This window comes from Silene latifolia, chromosome 3 (genome assembly GCF_048544455.1).
Source record: "Silene latifolia isolate original U9 population chromosome 3, ASM4854445v1, whole genome shotgun sequence".
Taxonomy (NCBI): Eukaryota; Viridiplantae; Streptophyta; class Magnoliopsida; order Caryophyllales; family Caryophyllaceae; genus Silene; species Silene latifolia.
Genome location: NC_133528.1, coordinates 105,698,670 through 105,709,019, shown reverse-complemented (window position 1 = coordinate 105,709,019; position 10,350 = coordinate 105,698,670). Strand labels below are relative to the sequence as shown.

At 40.3% G+C, this 10,350-nt stretch overlaps 1 non-coding gene across 1 annotated transcript; it reads right to left on the bottom strand.

The window, feature by feature from the left end:
- Nucleotides 1-879: 879 nt before the first annotated feature.
- LOC141650065 (small nucleolar RNA R71) lies at nt 880-986 on the bottom strand. Its single transcript, XR_012546127.1, has one exon. It is a non-coding gene; the product is annotated as a small nucleolar RNA R71 (small nucleolar RNA).
- Between the last annotated feature and the right edge of the window lie 9,364 nt (nt 987-10,350).

Below are 10,350 nucleotides of genomic sequence, written 5' to 3'. Positions count from 1 at the left end.
TGAATGACCCAAACCCTTTAGACTATCTTTTATCATATTATTTACATTGCATTTTAATTAATCATCAACCAAACAAACCAAACTCAAATCGTAATCGACCTTGATAAAAATCTACCCATAGCAATTCACGACGTAATTCCCGTTTCCTTGTATTCGACCCCTATTACTACACTAATTTGTGTCTAGGGAAATTAACTTTGCATAGGTACGCGATAAACCTATCAAATTTTGGCGCCGTTGCCGGGGAAACGGTTTTATTTCTTTTTGAATTGTCGATTTTTATCTTGTTTTCCTTTGTCTTGGGGAACACTTGTTCCTTAAGACCGTTACTTATCACTTCTCTAGAAATTGTTGTGTTATGCCCAGGTCCTCTCGTAGTGGAGAATTGCTTTCACCGGATTCCGATCCCGAGAAAACATTTAGGAGAAGACGACGTTTTTGGAGGGAAGTGAAGAGGAGGAGGTTTCTTGTTCATCAACTCCACCACCACCATCTACTACCAAAAAGATGGTGAAACTTTCCGATCACTCAAAGCCCACCGCGACCATGCTTCCGGCCGGAATCACAACCACTCAAATCACCGCGCCGGACTTCGAGATCAAACCGGCTTTCATTAGCCTTGTGGAGAGGAAGCAATTTGGGGGAAGTCCTTTGGAGGATCCCAATTTACATGTGCAAAACTTTTGTGACTATTGCTCCATGATCCGTCAAACGGGCGTCACCCAAGCCCAAATAAGGTAAATACTTTTCCCTTTCTCTTTGAAGGACAAGGCCAAGCTTTGGATCAATAGCCTTGACCGCACCGCTATGGGAATCACCAATTGGGAGACTTTGGCTCTTGCTTTCTATCAAAAGTTTTTTCCACCGGAGAAAACTCAAACTTTGAGGAGCCAAATCACCGGATTCCGTCAACAAGCTCTTGAGAGCTTATATGAGGCTTGTGAAAGGTACAAAGAGCTTCAAAGGCAATGCCCACATCATGGGCTATATGATTGGTTTCTATCAATAACATTCTACAATGGATGTTGTGCCGAGTCCCGAAGGATTCTTGATTCCACCAACAATGGGCGGTTTGATCAAATTGACACCGACCTTGCTCATGCCACGATCGAATCTATGGCGGTCCATGATGCCCAATATGTCAATTACTGAGTTGTGCCATCTAAAGGTAAAGAAGAATCCTCTAACAACTCTGTTTTGCTAGCTCAAATTGCTTTGCTCCAATAACAATTGGCGGAAAGGGATGCTAGAGATTTCATTCAACAAGTCAATGACATGTCTTCAACAAGCCAAATCGTTGTGTGTGAAGGTTGAGGAGGTGCGGGTCACTATGCCGCTCATTGCCAAGCTCCCATTGAAGAGGTAAATGCCTTTCTAGCTTTAAGACAAAATGCACAAAATGCTTATCCACCGGGTACATTCTCAAACACATATAACCCAAATTCATGATTTCACCCGAATATGTCTTATAGAAGCAACAATGTGCTAAATCCTCAACCACAACCCCCACCACAACAAAATGTCTATGTCCCTCAACAACAAAAATATATCCCTCCACCGGGGTACCAAAATCAACAAAGGCCCCCACAAAACAATTTCCAACAAACTCAACCTACACCACAAAATGCCCAACAAAATAACCAAGAGGGAGGTAAGCTTGAGGGCTTGATAATCCGTACGCAAAAGGAATTGTGGCTCAAATCCAAAAGAATGAGCAAGCTCAAAATGCCGCAATCAAAATGTTAGAGCAACAAATGGCTCAATTGGCTTCATCTAGCTCTTCAAGGAAATCGGGTCAACTACCCCCTCAAGGTGAGCAACCACATGCTACCCTTAATGCTATCTCTTTAAGAAGTGGTACGAAATATGATTGTCCATCCATGCCCAAAGATGATGAGGAGGTACTTGTTGAGTTGGAGGTCTCTCCAAATGATAAGGAAATTGAAGAAATTCCAAAGAAAGTGGATGACCCACTTGTTATTGTTGAGAAAGTCAAGGAAGTGGAGGATGCTCCTCCAAAGAAAGATGTTGAAGCAAAGATTCCGGAAAAAGTCAAGGTGCCATTTCCTCATAGATTGGCAAAGCATCAAAAGAACTCCCAATTCGTTAAATTCATGGAAGTGGTGAAGAATCTACAGGTAACCGTTCCTTTTACCGAATTAATCACTCAAATTCCATCTTACACTAAGTTCATGAAAGACATTTTAACTAAGAAGATGACTTTTGATGAGGTTGAAACAATAGCTCTCACCGCCGAGGTGAGTGCTCTTTTGCAAAACAAGTCTCCTCCTAAGTTAAAAGATCCCGGTAGCTTTTCTATTCCATGCACAATTGGCACCTACCAAATTGATAAAGCTTTATGCGATTTAGGTGCTAGTGTGAGTGTAATACCGTACTCTATTTGTGCTAAGCTTAATATGGGAGTCTTAAAATGCACTAGTGTCACATTGCAAATGGCGGACCGTTCTATAAAACGCCCTTTGGGAGTTTTGGAGGATGTTCCCGTTAAGGTTGGTAAGTTTTTCATTCCGGTTGATTTTATTGTTCTTGACATGGCTGAAGATGCCCAAATCCCAATCATCTTGGGAAGACCATTTTTACACACCGCGGGTGCGTTGATTGATGTCAAGAACGGTAAAATTACATTGGAAGTGGGTGACGATAAGGTCACGTATAATTTGAATAGTACCATGAAGATCCTATGATAGAAGAGTCTTGTTATTCTATTGACATTTTGGATGTTGTTGACATTGTTATAGAAGACTCTACACCTCGATCTTTGTCTAAAGATCCCTTGGAGGCACTCTTGCTTTTAGAATCATTTGCAGGTCATGATGAGATAGAAAATGAGGAGATTGATGCTTTGGAGAAAGAATTGGATGGAGAGGAGCTATCATTGGAGGAGAGCTCACACTTTATAGGCTTGGTTGCTACACCTCAAGATGTTGAGGTACAAAAACCCGAGCTTAAGCCCCTTCCTTCCAATTTGAGGTATGCTTTTCTAGATGATGAGGGGATGTGTCCGGTAATCGTTAGTGCTAAATTAGATGAGAGTCAATTGGCTAAATTGCTTCATGTCTTAAGGTCTCACAAGAAAGCCATTGGTTATAAACTTGACGATTTAAAAGGCATAAGTCCCGAATTTTCCATGCACCGAATAAATCTTGAGGAAGATCATAAACCATGTGTCCAAGGTCAAAGACGACTAAATCCTAACATGCAAGAAGTGGTAAAAAAGGAAGTGCTTAAATTGTTAGATGCGGGAATTATCTATGCGATTTCCGATTCTAAATGGGTGAGTCCGGTCCAAGTGGTTCCTAAGAAAGGAGGAACCACCGTAGTAAAAAATGATAAAAATGAGTTAATTCCAACTAGAATTGTGACGGGTTGGAGAATGTGCATTGACTATAGGAGGCTAAATCTAGCCACCAAGAAAGACCACTACCCATTACCTTTTATTGACCAAATGTTGGAAAGGTTGGCATGTCACAAATACTTTTGCTACCTAGATGGTTATTCCGGGTTCTTTCAAATACCCATTCACCCGGATGACCAAGAGAAGACCACGTTTACATGTCCCTATGGTACATTTGCCTACCGTAGAATGCCTTTTGGTCTTTCTAATGCCCCCGCCACTTTCCAACGTTGCATGATAAGCATCTTTTCCGACTACATTGAGTCTATCATGGAGGTGTTTATGGATGATTTTAGTGTATATGGTTCTTCTTTTGATGCTTGTTTGACTAACTTGTCCAAAGTTTTGAAGCATTGTGAAGAAGTTGATTTGTGTTAAATTGGGAAAAGTGCCAGTTCATGGTGAATTAAGGAGTGATGCTTGGTCATATTGTTTCGGAGAGAGGAATTGAAGTGGACCGTGCTAAGGTCCAAGTTATTGAGCAACTACCCCCACCGGTAAATGTGAAGAGTGTAAGGAGTTTCTTAGGCCATGCGGGTTTCTACCGCCGTTTTATTAAAGATTTTTCTAAGATTGTCAAACCCCTTACGGAGCTTCTTTTAAAAGATGCTCCCTTTGTGTTTACTAACGATTGTCTTGAGTCTTTTAATAGGATTAAGAAGGCTTTGATTTCCGCACCTATCATCCAATCACCGGATTGAAACTTGCCATTCGAGCTCATGTGCGATGCAAGTGATTATGCGGTAGGTGCCGTGCTAGGATAAAGAAAGGACAAGGTTCTCCATGCTATATACTACGCTAGCAAAACCTTGGATGCGGCTCAAATCAACTATGCCACGACGGAGAAAGAGCTACTTGCCATTGTCCATGCCTTAGAGAAATTCCGCTCTTACTTGATTGGTTCCAAAGTCATTGTTCGTACCGATCATGCCGCATTGAAGCATCTCCTAGCCAAACAAGAAGCTAAGCCAAGGTTGATAAGATGGATCTTGCTCTTGCAAGAATTTGATCTTGAGATTAAAGACAAGAAGGGGGCCGAAAATGTTGTTGCCGATCACTTATCTCGTTTGAAGTTCAAAGATGGAGGTATTGAGTTACCTATTGATGATTCCTTCGCCGACGATGTTCTAATGATGTTGGAAGCCAATACTCCTTGGTATGCCGACATAGCCAACTACCTAGTTGGAAGAGAATTGCCACCCAACCTTTCATATCAACAAAGGAAGAAGTTCTTACATGATGCCAAGTTATTCCTATGGGATGATCCACATTTGTTCAAACATTGCTCCGATGGGCTATTCCGGAGATGTATCCCACAATGGGATGTGAAACGGGTGCTAGAAGGATGCCATTCTTCTCCTTATGGTGGTCATCATGGACCATCCAAGACCGTTGCGAAGGTGTTGCAATCCGGCTTCTATTGGCCAACTATGTTCTAAGATGCCAAAAATTTCGTGATGGCTTGTGATGCTTGCCAAAGGACGGGTTCCATATCAAGAAGACACGAGATGCCTCTCAATGGAATCTTGGAAGTAGAGGTGTTCGATGTTTGGGGCATAGATTATCAAGGACCGTTTCCTTCCTCAAAAGGGAATCGGTATATTTTGGTTGTCGTTGATTATGTCTCTAAATGGGTAGAGGCAATTGCTACTCCTACCAATGATGCTTGCAACGTGATTAAATTGTTCAAGAAGATCATATTCCCGAGGTTCGGTGTTCCAAGAGCAATCATTAGTGATCGTGGTACTCACTTCGGTGAGAAACAACTTGATGCTTTGTTGAAAAAATATGGAGTCTATCATAGAAGTGGCTTGGCTTATCATCCACAAACTAGTGGCCAAGTAGAAGTTTCCAACCGTGAGATCAAGTCCATACTTGAGAAAGTTGTTACCAAATCACGAAAGGATTGGAGTATGAAGCTATTGGTACCTCACCGTATAGGTTGGTCTATGGAAAGGTGTGCCATCTTCCCGTTGAGATGGAACAAAAGGCTTTTTGGGCAATTAAGGAGCTTAACATGGACCCGAAGTTGAGTGGAGAGAAGCGGTTGTTGCAACTCAATGAACTCGATGAATTCCGCTTGCAAGCTTATGAGAGCTCCCGTCTCTACAAGGTGAGAACAAAGAGATGGCATGATAAGAAGATCTTGACCAAGGAATTTCAAATTGGTGATAAGGTCTTGCTATTCAATTCCCGATACAAGCTATTTCCGGGAAAGTTACGATCACGGTGGACCGGTCCGTATACCGTCATGAATGTCAACAAGTTCGGTTCCGTTGAAGTGATGACCACCAAGGGCGAAAAATTCAAAGCAAACGGTCATCGTTTGATACTCTACCATGAGAATGTGATCGTTGGTGTGATAGAGGAAGTGACCGTTCAACCTCTACCAAAGAAAGCTTAAACCGACTCAAGATTTTTCGTCGTGCGGGACATTAAACCAGCGCTTCTTGGGAGGAAACCCAAGCTTTTTATTGCTTTTGTTTATTTTCATTTTTAATTTTCTGCAATTTAATTGTTTTTCGTACATTAGTAATAAAATACTCAACTTAACGATATTTCTTTTGTGATTTCTAGGTGAAAATGAAGAAAGGAGAAATTGGAGTGCATTTGACACGCAACCCCATGCAAAAACCCCGTTCGGGGACGTGGTTTTCGAAAAAAAAGAAAACAAATCATCCCCATAGGCGAGGAAGTCAAAACGCGAAATTGCAGTCAACCTCGATCGGGGTCGTGGTCTTGTAGCTCCTTTTTGCTAATTGACGGGTATGTAAAAAAAAGAAAGATTCTATCATATCTCAGCAAACCCGACGGTACTCCCTCATCCTTTTCTCCATCATTTTCTTCATTTTTCTACCTAAAATCACAAGGAAACTTCAAGTTCTTCATTGATTTGCAAGCTTTATTCATCCATTAACATCAACTTGGTAAGATCTCTTCTCTTTTCTCTTTAAATTCATCTATTACAATCAATTAATTGGATTATGCAAACCCTAAATCAATTTGGGGGAATTCGATTTTGTGCTTTTTGGTACTAAAAATTGGTTGTAGAATGATTATTACATGTTTGTAGTGTGAATTAGTTCACTAATTCATACTATTATGCCTATTAGGATGAATTTTGGTTTGCCTTAAGATGAATTTTGTCTTAAAATTTCAGAAATATGGCACCAAGAAAAGCTCCTTCACAAGGTGCTTCTAAGAGAAGGAGAGGTGAGGCAGAGCCTTCAAATGCAGCGGCGGATGTCCAAATGGAGGAAGTCCCACAATGGCATGACCCGTAATATCCAAATGTGATCTTCAATTCACTAGCTCAATACAACAATTGGGTTATGTTGAGAGGCAAAGGTATGGAACCAACGAAATTCATTAACCAAGCATCTTTAAACAATATTGGAATAGAGAAAAATGTTAAAGCTTTGTTTAAAAATCTTGGCATGAAATCTTGTTATACCATGAATTATAAGACCTTCCCCGAACTCACCCTTGAGTTCTTGAGCTCTTTCGAGTTTTATAGGTCTAGGAAACCCGGTTTCATTCTTTTTGTTACCTTTCGCTTATTTAATGAAGATCATAAGTTGGACTTAGCGGATTTCGCCGCTATCTTTGATTTGCCTCACAAAGACTTACCGACTGAATCACCCGATGATTATAACCCCGTTTTAACTTGGGATGCCATTTCTCACTTGACTTTTCCGGGTTTTGATCATACACCACATCAATTTATTCATTATCCCGACATAAGGATTTGGCAAAGGTTTATGGGATGGACCTTTTTTGGTAGAAATGAACCTCACTCGGTGAGGAAGATTGAGTTAGAAATATTGGGTGCTTTCTTGAATGTTAATGGTGATGAGAATTGGGAAATCAATATCCCCTACCACTTTGTGGTCCGCTTGACCAAACAAACTAACACCAAGAATAGTTGCGTTGTCTTAGGTGGTTTGGTCACCAAAATTGCTCACCATTTGTGTAGGTTTAACCAAGAGACTACCGGTTTGAGACCATTGCTTGAGTCTAGGTCTAAGGGAGTTGGTCTTGATTATGAATACTTTCTTTCTTGTAATTGGTTTAAATATGCTCATCCCAACATGATTTGGAAGATAGGTAGGCAAGACTACATTCGTCTACCCGAGGAAAAGAAAGAACTAAAGGCTTTGATTCATACTAAGCCTCATCGTGGAAGTGACCCCTTTGTTAGACCGACCTACCATTTAGCCCTTAGAGGTGAGTCAACTAACACCGTTGAGAGACGTGTGGGAGGTCAATCCTCCCAAGCACGTCACTCCACCTCTAGCATTGAGTCACCATCTAGCATAGAAATGATGAATATGATGCGGGAAATGAACTTAGGTGTTAATCAAATTCGTGATGACCAACGACTTGCATTACATCCTATTTATAATCATTTTGCTAGGCAAGGAGTTATCCAACCCGAGGGGCCACACCCTTCATTCTATACTTATCCTCCGGGTGGATTTCCTCCTCCATCTCCTATTCCCCCTTCCCCTCCTCACAATGATGCAAGTACATTTGCTCAATATGAACCCGGCCCAGACTTTTGTGGTTCGGATTATCGGGTTGAGGCATTACAAGGAGGCTATGGAGGATATGGTGGCTATGGTGGGATTAGTAGTTATGGTGATGGTCTTGGTAGTGGCCAAGATATTGGTGAGTATGTCACTCCTCTTCAAGGGGATGACTCAAGTGGAAGTTGCCACCAAGGAGAATCAAGTGGTAGTGGCAAGAAGAAGAAGAAAGGGAGGAAGGGGTTCAATTTTTGGCCCTTTTCTTAGTTGATTGATGAAGAAATCCCCCGAATTCATGCTAGCTGGGGGGGGGGGGGGCTAGCAAGTTGAGTAAGTTTTTAATTGCTTTGCATATTAGTTTAGATCTTGCAACCCATTAAACATAACCCCTAGTCCTTGTTTTGTGCTTTGAGCCATTTTTTTATGATTTGATTGGCTGATTTGGATAGTTGGCACATTGAGGACAATGTGATGTTTAGCTTGGGGGGGGGGGGGGGGGAGGATTGCATTTGCATATAGTGTAGTTTGCATGTAGTGTAGAAAATTTGAAAATTTTTGAGAGAAATTTTTGCTTTGTGCATGCTTGTTGCCTACTTTCCTCTTTGCTTATCCTATTAATAGCTTGTTGCTAATGATTTACTCTTTAAATGATGGGATATTAGCTACATGGGGATGTCTTGACATAGTAAGTGGGAGATGGAGAATGAACCGAATAGGCTTGATCTTGACTTTTGGCAAGCTACAAAATTGATAAGGTAGAACCTCCTTTAAGGCCATTTCATCTTTATTTGGTCTCACTTAGGTGAGTGTAGGTGTCTCCTTATAATGTGTGTTACATCAAAACGCACAAGTATGGTCTTCACGTCATTTCTTGGTAAGCACGCTTTCATTTGTTTTAGCATTTTGGAGCCATTCACATGATATTTTAGCCTTTTTGACCCCTTCACAAAATTTATCCTTAGCTACATTATTGAAATTGCCTACCCTTGTTAAGCTAGTAGCTTAGTTGGATAGTGTTTGGGTGCTCATTGGGATATGTTTGGTTGTTTGAAGTCATGTGAGCTTGGTCTTAATGCTCAAAAAAAAAGGAAGAAAAAAAAAATGAAAAAAATTGAAAAATTGGAAAATGGAAGAAAATGAAAAAAATGAAGAAAGAAAAAAAATGAATGAATGAGAAAAAGCATGAAAAAAAGAAGTATGCATTAAAAAAGAAAAAAAAAGAAAGAGAAGAAGAAGAAAAGATATGAGAAATTCTCAAGCATTATTCATTATATTTTGGAGAAATTTCTTATGATTTGAATTGCAAAATTGGGTTAGAATTGGGATTGAGCATCCTTGCATTTTGGTAGTTGCTAGCTTGACTTAGTTCCACATTACCATAAATCTTTTGTTCCCCCTTCTTACCCATGTTTATTTGCTTTCTTCCTACCCATTTGGCTTATTTATCATGCTTACAATTGATTGTCTTTGCTTGCTAGTTTTGACATGTTTACCATATTAGATTGCGGGCACATTGTTATAAGTTGAGGATAGTTGAGTGTTCATTTACAAAAATTGTCCTTTCACATATAAAAGAGTTTGATTGTCCCGTGAGAGTCCATAAGTCGAAAGATCACGCAAGAGCTTAAAGGTTCGTTCAAGGTTTTCTATGCTACGTCATCGTGTAAATCTCATCCATGTCTTAATTTATTCCTTGCCCATGTTGTTTCGGGTTTTTAATCATTATGCTTAGCTTGTTTAGGATATAGAAATTGATGGGATTTGGTCTCTTGCTTGAGGACGAGCAAGGATTTAGCTTGGGGGAGTTTGATAAGTGCATATTTTATACATTTTAACTCCCTATATTAGCTTGTTTCTACATGTCTTTAGCACTTATCTTAAGTGTTTTATAGCTAATATTTGCATTTCTAGTTGTTTTGGATACTTTGACATATTTTGTAGGGAATAAGATTTTTGGAGCTAAAATAACTACAAAGTACTAGAAATTGCAAGCTAAGAGGAAAGAAGACCAAATGGACTAAGGATTGGATGTTGCATGGACTTTATGCCTCAAGTTGCATGGATTTTTGCATGAGAATTTGTTGGATCAATTAGCAAAATACAAATGAGATCAAACATCCAAGTCAAGCCCAAATTGCAAGTCCAAAGTCAAGGGGAAAGCATGGGATTCCAAAAGATCTTAAGATGCCAAATGCAAGCATTAGCCGGGGGATTAATCGCACATTTAATCACTCACTTAGGATTCTCCAAGAAATTAAGAGAGGATTTAAGGCAATTAATCGAGGAACACACGACCCCGATCGGGGCCGCCCAACCCCGATCGTGGTTGCATGCTCATTCAACTCTTACGTTTTCTCCTCCTCTCCTATAAATAGGAGAGGTATTCCTAGGTTTTGGATATCTCAT